Source organism: Synchiropus splendidus, chromosome 6 (genome assembly GCF_027744825.2).
Source record: "Synchiropus splendidus isolate RoL2022-P1 chromosome 6, RoL_Sspl_1.0, whole genome shotgun sequence".
NCBI lineage: Eukaryota > Metazoa > Chordata > Actinopteri > Syngnathiformes > Callionymidae > Synchiropus > Synchiropus splendidus.
Window position 1 is genome coordinate 16,046,069 of NC_071339.1, and position 26,143 is coordinate 16,072,211.

Genomic DNA, 26,143 nt, shown 5'->3' on the forward strand with positions numbered 1-26,143 from the left:
TTCTTCATGGTTGTGATAGTACCTCATGCATCAATTCCTTCACTTCAAAATACGGCGTTATTTCCCCCTGAAAAATTAAAGATGTAAACGAAATTTAAGTTTCGTGACATCAGCATGTGACTTGCACAAGTAATATTAATTTGAAATTAACACAAAATATATTTGTCTTTTTATGTATATCTAGCAATTATTCCTCATCTCAAATCTTTCCTAAAACATAACAAATCTATTTAAATTCCCAATTAATTCAAGAAACACATTTTGCAAATATTCAACGTATCCTTTTGGGCTCTGTATTTGTTCATTCTGAACGGTCAAATTGAACAACATTATGGTCGATTATATCTCTTAAGTTTTATTATTAATTTTATGACAATAATACTTATTATTATTATTTATTCATGTGTTTAGAAGGATATTGGGTTTGACTGCTAGCTATTCCTATCTAGACTGACTGTGAGTCACAGCCGATCATCGGGTTGTTCAGCCTGAATAGAAATCCAGGCCAAGGACGAGCTCGCCGACAATGTGAAGGCATCTCGCCCACTTCCTGTGGGTCTGGAGCCTGAGTGGCGGCAGCTTGACACATGTCCGGGCAGCTCTCCTCCAAGTGTTAAAATCCCAGTGTGATGTCAGCAAGTCAGCTCCACTCCAACACTGGCATAATTAGCACCGTCAATGACTGTTGTTCAGGAGGCATTTGCATGAGAATGGAACATTTTCCTTCAGTCTGCTTGGCCGCGGCAGAGGACCGAGGCAGAGGCAGAAGCTGCAGGACGCTGACCCGAGCGGAGCGGAGATCAGGAGCCGCCAACAAAGCAGCGCTGTTTAACATAAGAAGTGGACATTAGCCCGACAAAAGACTTACAGACCAATGAAAACCTGCTTGAATGAAAAACAAGGGCGACTTAGCAGGACGTGCCAGTGGATTTAGGGTGAATTATCACTGGTCAGCAGAGGTCAAGTGACTAATGAAGACACTGGTGTCAGGAAGGGGGGATACTAGTGTGTAAAATGACAGCTAAAAATGGAGCTTAAGCAACTACTTTAACTAGTTAAATAAACACATAATAATAAGAATTGGTGTGAATGAAAATAGTTTGTAGATATGTCGACGTAAAACATCGCTGAGCTCGTGTGTTGCGTCTATGACTTGCCTGTGACGTATGAGAACCATGTTATCATATAGGTGTCGTGAGTTATTGTTGTGTCTTATGTGCTCCTGAGGCTACTGTAGTTGGAGGACGCAAGACCCGTTTACAGCTTTACTGTGCACAGCGACATCTGGGCAATAGAAGTGGCTAGTACACTGTTTTCTCCAGGATCTTTCCCCAGAGTCTCTGTAGAGGTGAGGAACGTGTTAGAACGTGTAGATCGCGGGTGGGAGCCAGATGGATAACATTGAGAGCGTTGTACATCTTTCTTGGTCCTCCTTAACAGTCCACCTTAAAAGGTGGATCACTGCTCAACAGACACTGCAAGTCACACTTCACATCATGTTGACAAAAACAGCCAAAACACTGCGACTCCACCTGCTTGGTGTGAGCGTAGGGGGCCGTGTTTGGGGTCGAAATCCCAGCGTTGGGGGACCCTAGGCTTGTAAAGGGCTGCTGAGAACCATAGTTCCACTGACACCAGAACACTCCTTTGAAGAACAAAGGTTGTCTGGCTAACAGAATCAGAATGAAAGTGTTTTATGAAAGTAATATCTTCCCGAAAAGTAGAACACCACTGATATATGGATCCATTTTTCATTCGTCAGTGTGAATTCTAGCAAACAGAATTCGCAATAGTCGCGTCCACATTCTTAGTTGACATGGACTTTGAATGGTTCTTTAGTGCAGAGTGCATCACTTGAGTCGACTGGACATTCTGTCGATTCAAAGAACCTATTTCACGACGAGAGTCCTCATTGTTTTCTAAAAAAAAAAAAAGGTTTCATGGAGCTGGCTGAAATTAAAGTAAGTAGTTTATTGACAAAATAGACTGAAAAAGTAGTTGAATTGGCGCAAAACATTAGGAATGCAACAACTATTTGCATTCCTAATGTTTTGGACTACCTTAAGGATTTGTCTGCACAAGATGAGTGCGGGTTGACAAACACACAGACATGTCTGACTGTAGTGTTGTAAAATGTGATATAAAAAAGGCGATAAAATGTAGGAACACTGTTGTTCAGTGTTTTGAATTGGTCAAAATGTGGTGTGAACGGTATGTGTCCTTTGATGTGTCCAGCGGTTGGTCACGTGACCTCAGCCATTTCTCCTGTTACTGTGTACTGTGCTCAGCGACGACCGACTAATATAATAGTGGATTACAGTTGACTATGCCGACTAATCGTTGCAGCCCTACAAAATATGAGTGCAGTTAAAACATCGGGGAATTGTAGTCCAGCTACACAGTCCAACTCCATTTAGTTGAAGCCTCTCCGACCCAGCGTCCCTTCACGATCTCAGCTGCTAATAAGCTGTGTAACGGCATTTGCTTCACCATCCAACCATAAGGTTGGGAGTGCACTCGGCGTCCCGTGGCTCTCCCCCATCTGCTTATTTGTGTTACGCGCAATATGTCAAAGAGAAAGAGAACATGTCCAGAGCCAGCGCGGTCAGAGCTCGGAGGTATGCGCGAGTAATTCAGTCAAGATTCTTCACGATGCTGCAGAACAAGAGATAAAAAAAAAAGAGGTGTGGAAAGGAAAATAAGAAAACGCTGCCTTTCTAACGGCTGCCAAGCGGCACAGGCAGGGAAGGGGAGGCTCTCACCCTTCCATCGCTCTCCCTCTTTGTCGTAAACCCATCTCCGAACGTATCAATTACAGCTCATTGTCTCTCCGCAGGATTTCACAAAAAGACCGTAAGTGACGGCGTCCAGCGCCTGCAGCAACCTGAACTGGTTTGGAGCGCAATTGCTCCTTCCTCAATAAACAGAATCAAAAGTGTGGAGGCCAGCTCGGGGGACATACCACAGATAGCAGCGCTCGCGTGGACTCCTGCCACGCACAAATAGTCTCTGCCGGGTAATTTTAGACAAACAGGTTGACTCCCTTCCCAAGCATGCATAAGCATTTTCAGCCCTTTGTCTCTATCAAAGAGCAGGAGGAGCAATATTGTAAATAGAGTCGGGGTTCTGGGCCTATCTCAAGTATGCAGGGAAGTTTTACAGCCTCAAAGGCTCTTATCCTACAAGCACATTACACACCGGCGCAGATGGATTTACATACTGTCAGATACGACACGACAGATGAATCAGCTCCTTTATCTGGATCTGAAGTGAAGCCAACTTCCCATCTTGTGTTTTTTTTTTGAAGTGCTTTCATGTGGCAAATGCTGATAGCTATCAGTCCAGAGTCAACACACGAGGCAGCTGGGACTCCAACAGCTGATAGCTCCAGACACACGAGAGTGGCGCTCCAGGAGAGGTGGCTTTGGTAAGAACGCTCCGCATCATCCACGGTTTGTGGGAGAAAACCCTCGTAAAGTTCATCAGCAGGCAATTTAGTGGGAAGCATTGTAGCAATCAAACGTGACCTCATCCTTCTAGAAACAACCCCCATTAAAGTTCCCGCAGAGAGAGCTTCACCAACTTAACCGCTTCATTGTCCATTTCAGAGCGGATTTAACCCCCTGACTTGAGTTGTCAGCCAGTTCAGAAGAGTCCAGATGCTCACTTGGATGGTTGGATGTTTTTTTTTTACATTCACCCCACACCACTTCTCCCTCTCTCTCTTACCTGAGGTCAGGTCGTGCTTCCCCAGATGAATACTGAGGTGTCCCAGGTCAGCACCCGGGCCCACCTCCCAGTTGGTCACCTGACAGGAGACACTTAGACTTCTCTTAGAGCAGCAGAGGGTCTTCTTCACTCTCTCCAGGATGACTGAGTTCCTCTCTCACTCCAGAGAGAGAAGCTCTTGTCTTGTTTTACTTTCAGAATTTTTTTATGTACATTCTTTACAGAACATTTTCGAGTCATACATATATATACATTTATGGATACAGCTAACCATGGGGTCTACGGTGTCAATGTTTACCATCCATAAAGTTTTATGACTTATTGGTTAACATAACTGGGTCACGCTCTACTTAAGAGCAGGGAGCGCAGAGGAACTCTTGAACGGGAATGCTGGACGCGCCGGGATGCGGGAATGGCGAACAAAGGAGCGTGAAAAATGAGTCGTGACACGAGCGTCTCCTCATCCATGCCTGTCATTATCGAAATAGGAGTTTTGTGGAGCGCTAAACATTCAGAGCGAAGAATCATCTTTAGAAAACTTGTGGAGTCATATGAAGCCTCTATCTCCGAGCAACAGCGAGGCAGAAACGTGCTCCATGAATGAACCACCCACCTCCAAACCTCCCACACTCCGCAGCCTGCAGCTATTCCTCTGACTCAACGCTCTCTCTCTCTGCCTCCGCTGACGCTTCCACACCTTGTCATCAGAACCCAGCTTAGCCTCGTGGGTGTCAGATCCAAACTGCTGACACATTGTGGGCTTTTGTTTCATTCATACACGTCTCTAAACTCATGGTTTCTCAGCTACGATCGCGTCACCTGTGGCCTCGTCGACTCACCAGGTGTTCCATCGTCAATAATGGATGTCTGCAGACTCATTAGCTCAAGTGTGATGGACAGGCGGCGCTTGTTTTGATATTTGAACCTCAGTGAGTCTATGTGGACGCAGAAGAGGAAACAACAATGAGACGAGGGCTTGTAGACAGCCAAGTGTCTGTCATTCAACCACTCAAAAGCCACCTTGAAGATAGTGGCTGATAGAAATACAGCTTGAAATCATCATAATAAAATCACCCTCAAGCAAAGCTTCACAGAAAATTTCTCTCACTTTTCAGTGAGTTACAACCAATAAATATGATCATGAAGAGACACAGCAAGAGAAAACACACAACAACTGTGAGTGGAGTCCGCTGTAAGAGAGCTGGAGCTTGGTCGGGCCAGAACCTCACGATACGATGTAGCGCTGCGATGACTCTATGAAATACATCACCTGCAGGTTCTTGAGTCTCAGTACAATTTATACTGCAGTGAGAAGAAAAATAATAATAATAATCAGAAGAAATAAAGCCTTGTCGTGCTAGTGGCTACATTCATTACAGGTCCGTTTCACATTTCATAACCCTGATGCTGAGCATAAGCCTAACACACGCTCGTCCAAACCTGAAATGAAACACAACCCAACTCAAGCCTTGATTTGTTGCTGCGTTTCACTTTATATTTCTGTGATTGATTGTGTGCTCTCTTTGAAACCAAAATGTAGAGATGACAGTCACATGTTAACAAATTAAACATGGATAGTGTATTTGAGTTGTACTTGTCACATTGCGTGAACAAATACATGGAAATACAGAGACTTTTTTTGGCAAAAAAGAGAAAAAAAACTCCTTAATAAATGTGTGTGATTCTGGTGTGAACACCAACACCGTGAGTGGCGAGCGGGCTTTGACTTTTGGGAATGTTTGGGTAAATGTTTGCCCTGAAGAGATGCATCACCAGAAAACCAGAAAAAAATGCACAAGAAAAGGGAAAAAAAACACTTGTGATTCAGGTAGGATTCCAAAAGTGTGAGACTGATTCCTGTCAAATCACCTCCTCCACTCTTCACACATTCGGACTGACGGAAGCTCCGGCGCAGACTAGCAAACAGAACATTACTCACATGAGAGTGTGGGCAGAGTGAGGACAAGCGCAGGAAAGCAGCAGCGGAAAGTGAAAGGGAACTATCGTGACTATCACTATCATGATGCCATTTAGCTGACTCCAGTAAAGTACCTGCATGAATTATACCAAGAGCTTTTTTGTTTTCTGTTTCAGAGTTCTTTTTTAAGTCATCAGAAAAAGCTTGAGAAGAAGTTGAAGACTAATCTGCACCTTCTTGGTGTTACACAGTCTTTTAGTCTCAACAACACATCATGACACGCTTAAAAGAACAGATTGTGGTTATAGAGTTCAAAGGGTTGAAGCATCTGTCATCATAAGGCTAACTCTAACCCCACCTTCCATCTTTCTTTGGGCTTTCATGGGCTTCAACTGAAACATGTATGCGTCATAAAGGTCGACTTATGGGTCGATATAGGGCAGAAAGTCACTTGAAGATAGTAGGTATTTGAGTCCTTGGTAGTGAGAATGTGTTGGAGAAGTTGGGATGTTCATACGTTTAAGGTAAGGTTGTGCACCTCGAGAATAGATGGTGTGGCACGGACGACCAGATGGATGGAAGTTTTGTGCGAGATTCCAAATCCAAAATTCACTTTCAAAGTTATGTTTTTGGTGTCAGATTGATTGTTTTTGTCGCAGCTATAAGGATTCATAGATAAAACAAACGGAAACCAGGCCAGTTTCAAGGAATTCCTCCATCTTCCTTTCCTTTTGTCTTGTCTTTTGTCATGTTTTAGACATGATGTGATATACAACAAAAACAAAAAAACTTGCACAAATCACGGCACAAGATGAATGTAAAGGAGGTAAACTGCTGCCATAAACAAATGAGACATGAAATAAGAGTGGATTTGTGAGGCGCACAGATTGTAAATGGAGCAGGCGGGCGGCAGCGCAGTGCTGTTGCAACGCTCCAACTGAAACTGTTAGTTAAATAAACACTGGCAGATTTAAATATTTAGCTTAAAATGACTTGTGGCAATGGCAGCGACACACGGGATGCGTGGGTCACACAGAGCTTAGCTGGAGGGCACTCAGCTCTGGACCCAACGTGTGCATGAATGTGCTGCTGTGCTTGTGTAAAACTACACCCTGAGTGTAGCTGGCAATTTGCTATCAACACACTTCCATTGGGACGGAAGAAAGACGTCCTTTCAGCCTGGGTTTTCCCATCATGCAACCTGCCTGTTTGAAACGTTGGATAAGCTAATTAATGGCTACAGAAACACAGGCAAAATGTACAGTCAGGGTTGATTTGCTGTGTTCATACTGCAGAGAATGTACAAGTGGGAACGTGTCAGCAGGAGGAGGAGCAGAGCTGAGGTCTCCAGGTTCCTCAAGAACCTTCAATTAGTCCATGAGATTCCCGTCAGACGCACTTAAAGAAGCCACACCACCAAGATCAGCGTCGTCTTTACCTCCCAAATGAAGGACTTGTCTCTCCGTACTTTAGTGGCTCCTGATGGCATCATTTTATTGCACTCATCTGAATGAGACACAGTTTTTCACAGAATCTTTTCTAGGTTTCACGCCAAGGTTTTCATATTTCAAGCTCTCCACTTTGCTCTTCAAGCACAAATTTAGACTCTAAGTTCTAAGTTGGAGAGATTAGATCGAACACTTCCTGGAATATCAGCGGACAAATCACTTCTGCTGGACCGAAACACCGTTGTCTGCTCCTGACTTCAATGAAATTTGACATTAATCCTGGTCTTTATTTATCTTCCGTGTCATTGTTGAAACTCTCCCATGATCTCACGGAGAGATTATCTGTGTATGCGCCGAGCACGTCCAGCACAGTCCATGTTTTCACAAGGACAAACTCTGTTGTACATAAACACAATTGCTTGGCCAGATAAGAATCTATTGGAACCTCCTGAGCTGGATTATTGGCTGGAGAGATGCAGCACAGCCGGCTGCTCTCTGAAGGAGCGCCATGTCTCTGAGGGTGAGAAAAGTGAGTTGTACACTGGTAACAAAGGTATCACTCATCATAAAACAGAAACATTTTAGGCAGGTCTCAGAGTCGACTAAGCTGATTTTACAGCAGATATGGTTCATCTGAACCAGACCTGTGCAAAGTGTGGCCTGTCCTTCAGACTAAGACTATAAAAATGGTGCTGAAAAATCTCATTTAAAAGTTTTATTAATTTGAGTTCAACTGAAATATAACCATGTTTTATTCAGTTTTTCCTTCTTTTGTAGACCCACTGGAATTCAAAATATATTCTGAAATGTTTCAGACACACTGATGCGCCACATTGAAGGTATTTTAAATTAAATAACACACAACCATTGTTATTTTAGAATGCGAGCAACTTGAGTTGATGAGTTGCTTCCGCCAACTTTTGCTTTTTACTTTACAAGCTTACTCAGTGGAAGCGGGGAAGGAGGAGGGTTGTGAGTCAAAGAGAATCTGATGACGTAATTGGATGGATCATACTTGTGGCGCCAGTTCACAACATCCAAATAACCAAGGTTTACTTTTGGTTGGGAGAAAATGGGCGGATCTTCATGATGTAAGGATCAAGTGAGAGGTCAGGATCAAGGTGCCTCACTCCTCTATCAGATAGAGCAGTGCTAGTAGCACTAGCATGCATCTCCATGTTGGAAAGAACATATTTGGTGGTTCATTTTCGTCCAAAATGGGTATCAAGAATGTGTACGGAGTAAGTGGTTGCTGGTTCAAATCCCCCACATTATTTGGATCTGTCAAATGACTACTGGGCTAGTTGGTCTGGCGCAGCTCAACATTTTTGAGTTCTGAAGTATGATGAGTAGCTTCTCAAGACACACTCCACCAATCGATTCTGAATCACCGGAGACACGAACTTGTTTTGATCAGCCCAGACTCGAAGGACATGGTCTCACAAAGGAGCCGGAGACGTTTGAAGCGAGTGAAGCAACTCACTGAGCCATATTTTCATTTTGAGCGCCGACAGTAAAAGCACTGTTGCTTTTCCAAAATTCTGGGTCAGAGTCGAGTTCCCCATCGGCCCCGTTGGTTCTGCATGGCCCATTAGGACGCCTTGAAAGAGAGCAGTGCCCTGAGCGGGAGTAAATCATCCCGGCCCACCGCTGTTTACACCAGACACGGCCTGCTGCATGGGCCGCTGTTTATTTGAACTGTGAACCTCCATGCGAGGTGTTTGTGAAAGGAAAAGTGTCGGCGTGTGTGCGAGCAGCAGAAAGAGAGGGCATGTGTGCTGCTGGGCCGAGGGAGGAGGAGGACCGCTCCCACACAAAAGCCAGTGTCTCCCCGGTTCCCTTCACACCTCTCTTAAGGCACTTCTCCTGGCGTATTCATTTGCCCCGCGGGCTCCTGGCACTCCTCGGGTTCTCCGGGCCACAGACGGGCCTCTGTTTGGCGCTCGCCGCTCAGAAACAGGCCCTTCGCGCCCCCTGTGGTGCGCCAGACACAATCATGCCCTTCTGCTGACCCACATATGACATCACACCCTGTTATTCTTTTGCATGCACACATCATCAGCAGCATACTTCTGCTGGCCGGCGCTCGCAGCTGAATGCTTGATTATGTATCATTGGAGAGGTGTCTCTCACACACACACACAAGCACACACATGTTCCTATCTTAGTGAGGACCGCCATTGACATAACCCTTTCCCCAGCCTCTTCCCCTAAACCTGACCATCCAAAACACATGGCTAAACGTAACCTTCACTCTGAACCAAACAAAAACACAACCATAATAACCCAGCTATTTTGTACTTTTAGACAAAGTGAGGACCGGACAAAATGTCCTCACTCTGTCCATTAAAAAGTCATGGTTCTCACAAAGATAGAAGTGCAAGAACACACACACACACACTCAGACATTCATTAAAACAAGCACTCACAGGTACACAAACTCACACGCGCCTCTATCCTAGTGAGGACCTCTCACTGCTACAACCCTTTCCCCAGCCTCTCAGCCGAAACCTAACCGTCCAAAACAAGAGGCTCACCTTAACCAGGAGTCAAACTGACAAACTGAAACCCAATTATAATGACCTTGTTGATTTTGAAGTCTTCATCCTTAAATTGAGGTATAACCTTGTGGGGACCGGCAAAGGGTACCCACAAGTAGCCCCAAAGAGCAAAAGGTCCCCACAAGGAGGTGTGTTTCCAAGGATTGTTCCCCACAAGTATAGCTAAACAAGTTGACACACACATGCAGACAGTAACGTCAGTGTGGGACCAGTTTAAGAAGTGCAATATAAGGATAAGACGCGACGCATCAATGAGGCCAGTGTGCCGGGCCTGGAAGAGCAAAGAGAAATATGAAAAGCAGCCAAGTATTCAGCCGCGGGAACAAGGACACATAGATACAGATAAAATGTGGAGCCTATACAAACACACCGGCGCTGGAGCTTTGCAGAACTAATTACATGCTTAAGGAGGCTGGTTGTTTCTGCTCCATTTATGTGAAGACCACTGCGACTCGGCAGCGTCACTGCCCATCAACCGCTGCCTCTGATCCCACTGTCCAAGTGACGCTAACTTGGAGAGCCTCAGCGGCGGAAACTCTCAGGCCAACTCTCCACATATGACCGGCTTATTTTTTTCTGGGATCTAAATCTGCTGGTTTATAAACACCAATTTTAAGTAGAATACATTTCTCCACCCATCGGCTGTCCTTGTTGCACCAATGATCAATAAAAAGTTCATATTCAAACCTACTGATAACAAACAAAGGTTGAAAACAAAACAGTAATGCAGCTTCCGGACGGCACCAGCAATGCTACATGCTACATGTTAGTCAGAGCAGCCACTACCACACTACATTCTGCTCTGTCAAAGATGCAGTAGCAGTTGTTCATCCACTATCACAATAAATACATTTAATTCTATTCCATGTGTTGGACACACTACAGTCTCTCTTGAAACTCCTTTATGATAAAACTTATTAGTGGAGCTTGTCTCCAACATCATTATTTGTTAATGTTTACATGTTTAAGTGTAGAGATGAGAAATGCAATGTTCCACGTCTCTGGTAGAAGCCGCTGGGGGACTGCTGGAGACTGTGTTTGGCGGTATGTCATGTACGATAAGTTATCGCCCATCCCTAATCAACACTGACCACAAGCATATCTGTGGCCGCAACTCGGAAGCCATGACTCGTCTTCAGCCATTTTAACTTGTGGTTCTGGATAACTCGATAACCAGAGATGCAGAACCCGAGTATGAAATATGATCCATCGTCATCAACAGCTAGCAAGCTAGTGACTGACAGAAGTACATGAGCCAATGAATAATAAGAATAAAAACACACAGCAACATCCACCAGCCATACAACAACACTTGAACACAGCCACAGGTGGCTCCAGGAACCTGGTGAACTCCATCTCAAAGGTTCTCTAAAGCTACAATTGGGGGACACTTGTTGCGACAGGTCGTGGTGCATGGACCAATCAGAGCCCAGATTTCACTGTGTGGTATGCAGAGAGGCAAAATTCAACGGAAGAGAAGCTGATCATAGCGCTGGTGAACATTCATGACTCACTAAGCTGATCCTCCTCAGAAGGACCTGATGGACCCAGAGACGAAGGGCCACAATTCCTCCTACAAGACCCGCCATGTTGACTCCTCAGTAACTTCAGGTGTTGCCAAGTCGTGTTTGGTGTGAAAGCACCTCTACAACCAAACTGCTTGTTATTCACCAGACCTTCAACTCCACATTTGAAAGATACGAGAGATCAGAGACACATAACCCTCACGTTGAGCTGAGAGGATCCTGAGCGGGACTCCAGAGGAAGGTTCTCCAGCGTCACTGGCACATCAACGTGGAGGCCGAAACAGAGAACCCAAGAGCCACGAGAGGCGGACACGCATGAGCAGCCACACAAACATAACGGTGTCTTTAGCTACTGTTCCCACAAACCTGTTAGCTCCGGCTAACATAACACAGAGTGACACACTAATCTGTGAAAAGGCACAGCTCATAGCTGCCATGTCGAATCACATCACAGCACTGCAGCTCAAGTATGTCGGGGCCTGCTCTGGCTCCTCTCTGCTCTCATGGGGCAGCGTAGCAGCGCGCCAGCTGCAGACAGGAAGGAGAGTGTGTTTGCATGCCAAGACTGTGTCAGTCACAAGACTGATACTGGCGTCAGAATAGATGCCGTCCAGTCTACGGGGAAGAGAGGAAGTAAAAACGGATCACACACACACGCGCACGATGGATGGATGACGCTGTCTTCAAGCTCATCCGTCTGCAGCGGAGACACATGCCAATATATTCACTTCAGATGTGAGCTCCAGATTTTGTTGAGGCGAGGTGAAGCCACTCGGCCAGATCACAGATCCTGTTTGACCCCTGCAGGTCAAAGTGACACTCGATATGTGCTCTATGCAAAAGCTTAACCAAACGACAGAAGTAAACACTTGCATCAGCAGAATGGTGCTTTATATAAAGTGACAGAGGAAAACAAATCTCTAAAAATGTTAGGAATAATTAGGATTTCTTTTTGACTCGGATAAGTTGATCAAACCATTAAAAACACTTGGCTATGATTTCTTTTTTAGCTCCATATTTCTAAATATTCCCATTATATTATCTATATTTCAATACTCGTGGCAGGTCAGTGAATGAAAGCAGGGCTGGCTCCAGACCAGCTCAGGCCCCTGGCTAAGATAACGTGGGGGCCCCCCCTGTTCCCAGAGAGTCACACCAGAGCAGACGTGTTGTGTCCATGCCATGTTTACTTCAATATCAGTGAGTGGCTTTTCCTCATGTATTGCTCTGCAGCAGGAGGAGAGTCCCTCTTCTCTGGTGCTGTGTTCTGATTTAAAAACAACGGGCAGAACGTGATTCTTTCAAATGACTATTTGGACATATAGATTTTTGAGAACTAAAAAAACAACAAGAAAAATGAATAAATGTAATGAATCTGATTAGAGCACCTAATTTATCAGTGTTTTTAATTTTTTTATTTACATTTTTAAAATAACTAAACTGACTTGTGAGTCAGTAGTTAAAACAACCTTTTGATCAAAGATCATATCATTTTTTCATTTGCCTCCTGAATGTTGAAAGCCAGAGAATCCAGAGGAAACACACACAAGCTGCGTAAGTTATATAAATGTCTCAGAAACAAGACTCACAAACAAGATTCAAACCAACCACTGGCGCGACTTCTTCAGAAAGCTGATCTTCAACTACAGCAAGAACCTGACACGTATGTCTTCAGTGTTGTCTTTGTGAGGACCAGTTGTTGGTGAGAACCTTGTTTATTGAATTAAAACCGAGCCTGCCAATAGATTCATTTTTAAAATCTCATGTAATCGCAGAAGCAGAGTTAACTTGAGATTAATAGCAAATATAAAAGAATCTTCCTTGAAGTTACATTTTGAACAGATAAAAAAGTGTGACTAACTTGCGATTAACTGCAAGTTAACTGCGATGTACGATTACATTTGTTTTAATTCAAGGGTGTTCAAACTGCAGCTTTATCATTCCTCACAGTGTGAATTGTCTACGGCATCTGAACACACCACCACTGATCTCTGAGTCCCAGTCATGCTTCTATTTTTTCAATTTCCTGCTCAGAATTGTTGATTTAGATGACAGGAAGTGTGACTACGTTGTCTGCATGTGATGGACCAGAGGCCTGTCCAGGGTGTTCCCCTGTACCTCACCAGATCAGACGCCTGTCCCGCTCATGCTCCGGTTAGAGAGTTACGGACTCTCCACCCGCAGTCTGGCTCCGAGCCTCATTGATCAGCAGCTCATCTACATGAAGCAGCTGCCGCCGTCCATCTGACTCTTCAGGGGTCGGTCATGTGACTGGCTCCACCACAGTGAACCCTATTGATCTCACGTTAAAGTCAAACCGTGTTTCAATTGACTGCTTAAAGCGCAGACTTTCATTTTCCCAAACAATATCCGATCAATAGCAGGGATGAGCTGGGCGGATCGGGGATCAGCCGGATTGGAAAACAACGATGAGGCGGAGGTGCTCAGCCTTGACAGCACATGAGCGCCACACATCTGGGAGGAATTATTTAGCACCCATGTGCAACGAATTACATTATTTCTGGAAACCAAGCGGGGTCTGTAATCTATTCACATGCATCCATCCCCGCTGATGTCGGTTTGCTCTGTTGTGACTTCAGCGCAGTAAACAAAGAGGAAGCACAAATGAAGCGGCCGACAAACAGGCGAGCTGCCTTCTCACTTCCAGACTCTCCTTTAGAGCGCAGGGGTGAAATTCGTCACCTTCCTGCTCGGCAGGCTGGGTAAATTTTGGAGCTCTCGCGTCGGCCTGCCAGCTCCGCTCACCGACTTGAGGAGTCATGGCCGACTCGGCGGACATTCAGCAAAGGCTGTTACACAAAGCAGAGCTGACCTTGAGTGAGAATGGAATTAAGGACCCGGAGATAAGCAGTGAGAGCCGTTGGAAAGTATTCTGCAGGAAAAAGTCCAGCGTTCGATTCAACAGCTTCAGAGACGACAGGATGTTCTCACCGGAAAAAATAAGATAAAACGTGTTTTTATCTTGTCATGAGGAACAATAATCTGAACCACAGAAATGTCCCTTATATAATAATAATGTGGTTCAAAGAAGAGGATTTTAAAATGAATGATGAAAAGCTATTTCACAACACAATTTAATCGTAATTGAGAGTGAGAGGTTTCAAAACAAGGCTGCTATGATGTGTTTTATCACTAAAATGAAAAGCTTTTTCAAAATGTGACCTCACTTGCAAGTCGTGTGATACTGCCATTGAACTTCAAGTCAGACTGAGTATTTCAAAGCATTAGATCCAATGTAAACATCAAATAAATAGATAACAATAACATGAGTTAATCTTTAACTGCAACAATTAAGTTGTATTTTGCTCACTTTTTCCAGGGTCTGGCACTTCAACATGAGAGGTCAGTTCTGACAGTAGCAGCAGAACAACATTAGTGATGGGCTGCAGCTTTAAATGGGCATAGGTTTTTTTTTAGTTTGGAAACGTTTAGCGTAGCTCTCAAAACAGTATTTTCTCAAGATATTTTGACTCCATTCTAAGATGAAAAATCTTAAAATAACCCAAATCTACTACAGTTAAATTAGAGGTTGAAATGATTTTTAAAAAATGAGACTTGAGTTTGTTGAGTTTTAACAATGTCAGTCACTCTGTGTGACATATGGTGGTAGGATGGTAAAAATGTGCACCTTGTATGTTTGATGAGGAGCCCTCAAAATAATAGAAGGCACTGTGAGACACCCACGGGTCAGTGAAAGAGCAGGAGTATGGGACAGTATGGCTACAGGACGAATCCAAGCCCAGTGCAAGGGGGCCAAGATTTGGGGAGGTACACAGTTATAGAGTCTGAAGAGGATGCAATTCCACCACCCAGACTCTTCCAGGTCGAGTTCCCATTTGTCCAACTGGTATTGAGCCAGAAAAGCACATTCTCAATTTAAGATCTTGGACTTACAATGGTCAGGAGTGGAAGCATTTAAGGGCCCTGAGAGTTGATGAATGACAAGTGTGGAAAGGTAGCTTGAAGACAAGGGCTCACTTCCCAAAGGTCGGACAATACCACAAGAAGGAGCAACAGATGAATGATGAGAACATTTTAGTAAGAAGGCAGTAGTTTTACCTCCTGCTCTATGTTCACCAAATGACCTTGTTTCTGGAGAAGGAGCTTCACGATCACTGCAGTGTGATGGACCCTCTGGATGCCTCACAGTGAGACTACCTTCAGTTGAGAAGAGCAGCATGTGAGCTGCTTGGCAGTGTGGGAAGCGTCAGAGCGGTCAGTCATCGATAAACATGTGGATTTGAGAGCCAACTCGCCGCTAAATCAGGAGGACAAATATAGACGCGCACACGTCGGCGAAACAGATCCTTGAAAACGCCTGACCAATCTCACACACTGCATCTTTGTCCGGGAAGCTAACCGCCGACCTTGCTGCAGCTTGACATTTTCGCAGCTGTGTTTGACCAAAAAGCGTTACAAATGAAGAATTCTGGGAGCAGAAACTTACAAGCCCAGAGCCGATTAGCCAAATCCACCTCATTTGAACAGCGAGGCTGTTCGCACCGAGAGGAACGACTTGATACTGCGCTCAGATGTTTTATTACTTTTCCCCAATCCTCTTCGCTTGCTCTTTAAATATTGCTTCTTGCTCTGCTGGAACTCTGTGTTTAGACAGAGTGTTTCCTCTCATTTTGTTGGAGCAGCTAAAGCAGACTTGTCTGTCTCCGCCGCTCATTCTGAATATACTTTGAGCCTTTTATGTTAGAGCAGTGACACAGACCTGTTTAAGTAATGAGAAACTGCTGAGACAGCAAACCCAACAGGTGATTTCACGCTTTGGAAAGCTTTTGTTTTCAGTCATTTCCACCAGCTTCACCTCATCCTCTGGTCACACCTGATTCACCATTTACACTTATACTGGGCTATGACTTTTAACTACAAACCAACCCCTAGAAAGCCTAAAAAAAAGACTTGTGTCAACACCAGACCATTCTGCTGCTCCCTGACACCTGGATCAGGTGCGCTGCAATCCAGATCACAAGAACATGACAATCGTTTTTACTGTAACCCCCGTCTTCTCGCTAAAATAAGGGGGTGAGCTTGCAGGCTTCAAATATCCTACTGATCAGTGCAAACTTAGATCTGATCCCACTTAGATCTGACTCATGAAATCCAAGTTAACAGCTAAGTCCGACTACAGGAATGGAATTTGGATTCTGAAATTCGGAGTAAGCAACCTAAATACACAGTTAGTGTAGCTTCTGCTGCATGCTGACATAGCGTCAAAGAATTGTCGGCTCCTCAGGAAGAAATGAAGACACATACAACAGAAAAGGCGTGTGTATAACCTGACGTAGCACTGGTCCTCGAGTCCGCCTCTATAAATGGTGACTACACAAACATGACATTAGCTGGATTGAGAGTCGCACTGATGCTAACCTGCAGATTTGTCCTTAACCACCATCATTCCGGTCCAGGTTAGATGGTTAGTTCTCACAGGAATATTAGAGGATGGGATTTGTCGGTGAGTGCGGATCATCCACACAATGTGCCAGGGCGAGGAGCAGGGAGACGTTCGGAAGCTCTCTTCACTGAATTACATCCGATGTCAGTTGCTGTTAATAACCCTTTTTTGTGGCTCTCCTCCTTAGTGACCGAAACACACAACCATTTGAGAGGCTTTAAATAGCGATTGACACGTTGTTTCATGTAGAAGGAAAGGAACACCATCCTATGGCTTACCTAACACCAACCTCCATCTTAATTTCATGTGATGTGCTGCCCAAGGCGTCATGATATGCTGTGGAAGGCGGAACACATGCTTCAATTGAAAGCCTAATGCCTCAACATGCAAAGCTGAAGGCTGCCTTCGGTGTCAGCATTGGGCGCAAAAGTGCACTTTCCCAATGTCAATATGTTACGCTATGGGAGTGAAGAAGGTTTGTCTCAGGAGGAAAGCAGAGCCACGAGAACACTGCAACATAGAAAGTTTATAGAAAAACTCACAAAACAAAACAGACTCGATTCAGGCCGAGACAACAGTTTCCACAAACAGCTTTTCACACAGACAAAAGAGTTCAACGAGTCCGTTGTTCAAAATGTTGAGACTCTGTTAGGAATAAAAGAACCAGGAGTTCAAATTATGTCGGTAGAAAGAATGTGACTGGGAAGTTTTTCCATGCTGATGTCACATTTGCATCGGAATTACTAGCAGGATTACTTTATTGCCGTTAATAATCGGCAAACAGCTCGAATGCTGCCGAGATCAACCACCAACTTGAAGCCGTTCCGAAGCATAATAAGCAGCTGCGGCTTTAATGAAACTAGTTAACAGCAAGCTTTAAAATGGCCGACTTCTGCCCAAACCTCATACAGCCTCAGCACGGAGCTCCGTCCCCTGGCTCTCTAAGCCTTTCTCACAGATTGCTCTCCAGTCAAGCGGTGGTCAGGCCGCCGGCCAAACAGCCACTTGTTCGGTCTGTGAATGGACGGCCGCATCTGCTGGCCTGCGCCCACAAAAAAAACCCTTCACCATGGTCAACCGTGGAGCCAAACCTCAGAGTGCACCGACACGACCAGCAAACAGCAGCCGACGCATCTTGAAACCCTCCAATTTAGCCCCAAGAAAACCGACTGGCTCTAAAGTCCAGCACTTTTGTTGTTGCTGCCTGAGGCCGTTTAAGCTAGTCATTCCCTCAAATGATAGACCTTCAAATATTTCCTTCCAAAAGCAGCTGAGAAACTTGCAGAGGTAATAGACGAGAATCTCCGCTTCTGATGTTGTGAAATAGGATGAGTTTCTTTGTGGGAACCAGGTTGTTAACAAATTATCACAAGCATTATGAAGCCACACGCCAATTCTTAGCATCACATGCCGGGGCAAACTGAGGTGTATGGCCGCTCCCGCGTAAGATGGTCTCGACAGTAGTGTGAGACAGAACCAGCAAGAGACAGCAAAGTCGCTCACATTCTGGGCAAATGAGATCCATCAGGACGGCGGGGATGAGTGTGTACTTGTTGGCTGAGGCCGCTGGACGGAGAGGGCACGCAATCTGTGCCGAGCCCAGGAACCCTCACGGGGAAGGGACTGGTGTAATAAGATGCCCAGATGGAGGATGGTCCAGGGGCGTACTGGACTGGAGGACCACAACCCAGGCTTGGTCTGTGGTGTCGAGGCAGGTGGGAGTACAGCCTCATGCCTCATGCTAACCGGGGGAACGGCCCTTGATTTCTACAGACCTGGATTGTGGCACTGGAGCACTGAGACAGTTAGAGACTGCCTTCAACTCCACTACTCACTACTGCACTTGGGGACACATAGTAGAGTGGTCAGCCTGTGACACAGTAAATCCTGGTTTCCCCGGATGGATGACGGAAAGTGCTATGTAAGTGAGAGCCACCGACCGTTGAAACCTCGGCTCCTCCACATAGTCAGAAAGGTGCAGAGGTGGCTCTGTTTCCAAGACGCCTCCTAAGTGAAGTGTTCAAATGGGAGGAGGCCCAGGGGCAGACCCAGGACACACTGGAGTGATGATGACTCCCAGTTGACCTTGCAACAGAAACACCTCCGTTTTCCAGAATAGCTGAATAAAGGTCCTGGACAGAGGGCAGTCTGGGTCTCCTTACTGCACCCACTGCACCGTGACTCCATCTCCAGTTTGAGGAAGACAAAGAAAGGACATCAGGGTGAAGTATTCAAGAAAAAAGCAGGGCGAAAAAGAAGTCACTTCACTTGCACAGATACAGGCTGTTGGCTGAAAGAAGCTTCTGCAGATTTGCTGTGACTCTGACTCTATGGTTTGGCGCCTCACAGACTGCTGAGGAGGTAAAAACAAGTCAGATAAATAACTCTGGACTATTTCCACGAAGAGCTTTACAACCAACAACTGATATTAAAATTGATTGTGAGAGACACAGAGAGCCCATCGAGTCTGGAGTTGTTTGACCTCTTTGTTTGTTCCACTGTTTCACAAGTATGAATTCCTCCACACTGACACTGAAGTAGCCGTTTAACTTGTTTAAACTGCAATGTAATGACACTACAGTGGAATCAACAAGAACATTAGTGAGGTCCACACAAAAGGACACACATCCCTGTACTTAGTTTGTGGGTTCCGTGGGGGGGGTGATGTGGCAGGCGGTTTTAAGTTCCCCTGCCAGATACCAAAGCTAGAATATACTCTATTAATTAATCGGCTGAGTCTGTTTCCTATTATCTCTGCGTGGTTACGGGTTTCCAGTCGCATGCTGGGCTTTGTGTGTGTGTGCTGGGGGATGGGGGGGGGGGTTGTGGTTGCCTATGATGACATCAGACCCACAGCCACGAGGGATGATTTTAATGAACAAAAAAAAAAAAGTCTCTGATAGATGCCCCATGTTGCCTAGAGGGGAGACAGAAAACATTTGTGCTGACACAATAAACCAACAAGGATCGAGGAAGTTTAGAAGTGTGTGTGTCTGTGTGGATGAAGATACAGGAGAGGGCCTGTTATCAAAAAGCAACAAGTTAGAGGTCATTGTCCAGCTTCAAAGGGGGTGACCCCCCGCCTCCGCCCCCCTTTTTAGCCCTTTTGTCTTTATATGATGTTTTACAATGCAGAGGCAGACAGGAAGTAGAATTGTGACCGTGGAGATACGTGTGTGTGTGTGTGTGTGAGGGAAAGGTGGATGGCTGGAAAGACAAGGGGTTGAGGGGGGGGTGGCACTGCCAGAGGAGGAGGTCAAACCAAACTTTCTCTGTTCGCCACATTGACCTGGAGCAAACACTGGGGCCCTTTTTGACTTCTGGGCGGGGGCAGGGGTGGTCGGGCCGGGAGGCGGGAAGGTGGTGGTGGGGGGGGGGGGTTAAAGGCTGCGACTGCTTTTACACCTCAATGTCACCAGCATTCATGAGACTGTTTATGTTGCAACTTTAAAAGAGCTCTGCCACAGCGGGAAAGTTCGGGACAGGAGGAAGCGACAGAGACGCCCCCAGCGCCGGGGACCTGGAGCGGCAGCGATAAGAACTCTAATCTGGGGGAGCTTGTGGGAACATTCGAGGGTGGTCCGCACAAATCTGTTCCTCCAGAGAGTGAAACTGCCGCAGACATAATAGCGGAGCTCACAACGCTGGAGGCTGCGCAGCTCTCAAGTGTATAAAACACACAATATTTACACACTCAAATCCAGCGGCAACGTTTTACTGCATCATTCATTTACAGACACAAACACCCACATGCACACACACACACACACACCAATTTACACCAGATGGTTAGAAACGCTGACCCTCAACTGAGTTCACACACACTCACCGTTGACCTTCAAGAGCTTTTCTCCACGACCTTTGTCTACAAATTGAAGTAACCAAAACACTACAATGGTAATGTGAAAACTTGAGCCCCCTTCATCTCTAGTTTCATTCTTAACAGTGAAGTTGGCTTCCACAGTTCAACAGTGTCTCAGCACTGTATAGTTCAGCACTGGAGCTGTGGAGTGGTCTTCCAGAACCTCCTCTGAAAGTCTAGCAAAGGTCTGACTGAGCACATCCTGAAGCCTAACCAGAGCCACACACCTCATGGTTGACCTCTACCTGAGCAACCGAGGACCTGCAGGAGAGACCGTGTCTCTCAGGTGACCTGGGAATGGTTTTTCCACTGGAGGACCTGAAGGTTTAAGAGAGTAAGAAATCTCGGCCACTTGACTTCAAAGCTGCCCCCACGATGCCATGATGTTCCTGAGATATTTGTGCCAGGTACAAGCTACGGACTGGAGCCATCATTGAAGTGGATCAGGACTTTCTGATCGGACCTCAAATCCAGACGGCTGAAGACCACTCATTTGTCCAACCTATGTTGATGTATGAGTGTGTGTGTAGCTGTCTGCACTCTGCGTGTCCCAGCAAAGTCGAGGCTGAGCGTTTATGAGCGACTTCAGGTCTGGTGAGCTGGTGATAAGGCCTGTCTCCGGGCCGCTCATTAATGTTATACGCTCCGCTGGGGTCTAAAACACACACACACACTCAAGCACACGCACGGGCTGTCCAACACAGCAACAGTGGCAGCACTATTCACACAGACTCGAGCGGCCTTCCTCCATTTTCCCCCCCGGATCGAGACGTGGAATTAAAATATGAGCGAAGAGGACGGAGCTAATGAGAGCAGGAAGCAGCCGCGGACGGATTCCACGAATGCTTGGACACAATTAGCTGAACACGTGACTCAACTATTTACTTAACCGCTCTCAAATCAGCATCACTTTTCACCGGTGCAACTGCGCCACAACCCGACATTTAAGACCATCAAACAACCAGAAATACCACGACAGTTACACAGCCATTTTTCTGAGGACACAAACTGGTTTATGGCGGAGGTTAGTTTTGTGAATGGTCTAGTCTTGGTCTCACACCTCGCTCGGGACACAGTGGCGGTCATTGCTGACGCTCAAGTGAGCAGGCACGTTGTCCGAGTTCCACTTTATAATTGAATGAAGTGTGGATTTACGGGACCCAACTCATTAGCTGCAGGAGCAGAGGAGTGAAGCAGGGACACGCAGGAGCTGCTGGCTAGTAGCTGCCATCATGGCAGATGTGGGCCACATAATTCAAGCCAAAAACAAAGGTGAAAATGAACCTTTCACAGGAAAACATCAAAATAATGAGGGCAATAAAATAAAATAAATAAAAGGATCAAATGGTCAATGTCGCATCTGTTAAACAAAAGTCTTTTTATCAGACAAGAGAAAGCAATAAGTAAATTTGCACCTGAAATATCTTTGTAAATGATGCAGCATATGTTACAGTGGCATAGACGTTTTAGCAATAAATTATCACTAGGTTTGTGTAATTTAGTATTTTATACATTTAATGCGCTAAAACAGTGTTTTGTACTCATGGGACTGTTGTTTGTCAAAGTAACAGTTCACATCACAACCACTAAGTTTATTTTCAAGCATCCTTCCAACTGTTTTATATCTTTAATATGTGATTGCTTTTGGTCATTTGTCAATGTAAAGCACATTTTCAATATTACAAGAAGTAACAAGTGAAGTGTTCCTGCGAGTCTGTCCCTGGTTTATCGGAGAAGGTATTGGGAGATTCAACAAAGTCCCAAATCACAGACACTAACTCTGATGTTGTTCTTCAGCTATAGTTTGTGAACCAGGTGGATGGAGGTCAATTATGTTGTGGTTTTGGGTTAAGAAAAGATCAAGATGGACATCCCACTTTCCTCAAATAAGATACTGCTCAGTCTGAAATCTCTCACAGTCACTCAAAGTCAGACTCAGGGGTGAATCATCTTTTTCAGCAATCTCTTGTAATAGTGAGGTCTTCATCTGGGTGGAAGACCCAGGTCACGACGGAGGAGGTTTTTAGGTAGGTGAACTTTTTGGAAAGGGGCGGAGCTGAGTATTTTTAGAAACGAGAAGAGAAGGTTGCGCCACAGAGGCCACAAGAATCTTAATCTGAATCGCCACACTGTTATGTCTTCTTCTTCCATCAAAAATCCTTCTTGTCCTGTTGCCCCAGTGTTTACGTTGCACGCCCGGCGTCCTCTTACAAATCAAGTACACAAAAACATCCACATGGCTGGTGTATACGGCAAAATCTCAACAAGCCATTGCGGCGAGCGCTCGCACAAATGTTTACACCGCGGCATTCCACCCCGGCACACACGCTCCTGGACAAAGAGAAACAATGTAGTCTTGAGTGAAGAGATTTATGTGACGGCAAACAAAAGCCGAGTTTTTCAGTGTGTAGGAGCAGGAGTTAGAGAGAGCAGCATGTAGGCTGGCTTGTTTGGAAGCCAGCGCTTGTTTGGAACTGGACCAATCCACTGTGTGTATGATGCTCAGCCAAAGTGAGTGCGTGCACGCATGAACACACACACACATACACAGCAGTGACCTCAGCCAACATGAACACCATATTCAGGCCAAGCCACACTGCGTACGTTTGACTTGTTGGTGCAACAGATTGGGATTCAGAACCGTTATTTGTTCATGAGCTCCTCTGCCCTGAACACCTCCGCCCCGACACAAGCGTCGGAAAATGTTCTTTGTATCAAATATCTTTCTTCGAGGAAAGAATATGTCGTTAATATAAAAATATGTTCATAATGCTTCACAAATACTCAAGTTTCAGCACTCACTCAAACCAGCTGGGGGCGGTAGTTGTGGTTGTCCGTGAGCGACTCATTCTACAACAAGCAACTCGCTGTGTTCAGTGATCACTATTCTCTGTCAGGGGCTGCTGACATGGCAGAAAACCTCAGCATTACAGTCTTTTGTCGAGTCGGTTAGACATGTTTGATCGCTGTGAACAGATTCTGACGGTCACTTCATTTCCTGTGTATTTTTCCCGGTGAAATTTCACCCTCCAGCTGTGCGTCCAAAATCCAAATCCTGTCAACGGACACACAAGTGTGTTCACATGGCGGATTTTTAATTCGAATGGACAGCGCCTGCACAAAAAACCGCCAAAATTCTCAATAAGAGATGAATTGCAACACAAATCAGGTTCACTTTCGATTTCCACTACTCCTTTCCTGCCCTGCTCCAAGTCTTATATGGAACATTATTTATCATTTTCCTCCTGTAGGTTCTACAAGAGTTAGAGTCTGTCCCAGCTACTCGGGATGAGACGCAGACAGTCTGCCATGCAAGGAGAAGCACTCACGCCGACAGGCAGTTTACAGTTGTCCGATGTACACAACAAACACAGCACAACAAGATTTGGCTCAGAACGTCCAGTTACATCGAGCTGGAATCAAACTAAGACCCTGTTATGGTGATAGTGAAGAGCTGATCAGGAGACGTGCACTAAACTACTCGGTCCTGTTTCCACACCTTGACTGGTCACTTCCTGGGACAACTTCCGATTTCCAAAGAGCAGAACAGGGCCGCGTAGGACAGAGCGTGTAGCCGAGCTGAAGAAGCAGACCATCCGTGATTCGGTGCCAACTGTCACGCGGACATAATTTCCCGCAGCTGTGTTTACTGCGGCTCAGCGTCCCCAACAATACAGCCTCAGTCCAAACAGTTACATTTATTAGCTGGAATATACTCCACTTAAATATTTAAGTGCCATTCAGCTGTGTGTAAACTGCAGTCGCAGAGCAAACAGTCGTAAATAATGAAAATGCTTGAGTGTCACTCTCTGACACCATCAGCTGACTTGTTCTCTCCTGCAGAACTGGAAGTGTCTCCACATCATTCCTTTGATTCCACCTGATAACACAGCTGTGCAGAATGTTTGACGTGCAGGGCCACAAGAGGAGGACTGGAGCAGCAGTGTTGCAGTCAAGACCACCTAACCCGAGACTGAGACCAACGAGGGGGGCAAGTCTGAGACCAAACTGAATCCAGAATACAGTGGCACAAGTGTATGAGTCATACAGACACACACATTCATTTCCTACACCAAGGGAAACTGTAATATTTTTTTGAAAATGAATCAAGAAGTGAGATGCTTTCAGTGGAACTACGTAGCAGTTTGGACTCGGTCTCAGGCCCTTGGTCCTGGGTTAGGTGGTCTGGACCACACAGTAGGGTCCAGTATTCTGCTCGTTCGTGTGGACATGGTCTTGGCAAACACCAAGGTGTTATGGGTCACTGACATGTCTGCAGGCCCCGGGGCACTAGTCCATCTTGACAAGAGTCACCTCTTCTCTTGGAGGAGCAAATATATATATATATATATATATATATATATATATATATATATATATATATATATATATGGTCAGTACACCAGTAACTGGTGTACTGACAATGGCATTACTGTCCTGGATTGGCCTGCCAATTCCCCTGACCTGAACCCCATTGAGAATTTGTGGAGTATTGTGAAGAAGAAGCTGAAAGACACCAGACCCAACAGTGCAATTGAGCTAAAGGCCGCTATTGAAGCATCCTGGGCATCCATAACACCTCAGCTATGCCACAGGTTGATTGCCTCCATGCCACGCCGCATTGATGCAGTAATCCAGGCAAAAGGATTCCCAACCAAGTACTGAGTGCATTAATGGGCATTTTCAAATGATTGAATTTGTTTTTTTTTGCTGTTTTACATTTTTTCACTTGGTCTGAGGAAATATTCTAATATTTTGAGATAGGATTTTTTTGTTCTCTTAAGCTGTAAGCCATAATCAGCAATATTAAAATAATAAAAGGCTTGCAATATTTCAGTTGATTTGTAATGAATCCAGAATGTATGACATTTTAGTTTTTTAAATTGCATTACAGAAAATAAAGAACTTTATCACAATATTCTAATTTTCTGAGACAGTCCTGTATATATATATATATTTGATATTTGCTCCTCCAAGAGAAGAGGTGACTCTTGAGTTTTTCCCCTTTCTCCCCGTTGCCTCTTTTCGCCATCACGCGTTTTACAAACATCAGAGACACACTTTCAATCAAGGTTTGTTATTTTTGATCGCAAGAGATCTTTTTATGTTTGTCAAGCCATATTTTTGGGCAAGAACAATTGCTTTTTACGATTAAAAAAAAACTTTTTAGTGACTGCAGAATTACTGTTCAATGATTCCAGCTTTGTTGTCCCACTTTATTGCCATGATCACTGAGCTTGACTGTATTCTTCAGATTTGTGGTGAAGATCTGAGCAGATGGTGCGTTCCATTTGCCTGAAAAGGGAGAGCTGGGAATACAGGCAACGTTACAGCATGTTCCCGTAATTGACGTATGAAAAGAAGATGGTGACGGACACGGGTGCAATCCTCAGGAAACACAAAAAAATCCGATGTTGGGTAGCCATTCCTCGTTCTCAAAACCTCGGGGACTGAAACTGAGTCCCAGTTCAGAGTACAACTGGAATGCACCAGGAGAAGGCAGAAGGTTGAAGGTCTTCAACAAGCTGTGGACTGGAGTCACTGGACCAGACTTTAAATCCAGACTGGAGCAGATCAGCAAAGTTGAATCCGTGTTTTTATTCCCTCAGAGACGGTCTAGTCTTCACCTGCCCCTGCGGCACACGATGGGCTTCAACCTCAACTCAGGAATCTC

At 45.2% G+C, this 26,143-nt stretch overlaps 1 protein-coding gene across 2 annotated transcripts in view; it reads right to left on the reverse strand.

Annotated features, from left to right (window-relative positions):
* Positions 1 to 26,143, reverse strand: part of prickle2b (prickle homolog 2b) — a 91,696-nt gene that overhangs the window by 19,372 nt on the left and 46,181 nt on the right. The window lies entirely within an intron of this gene.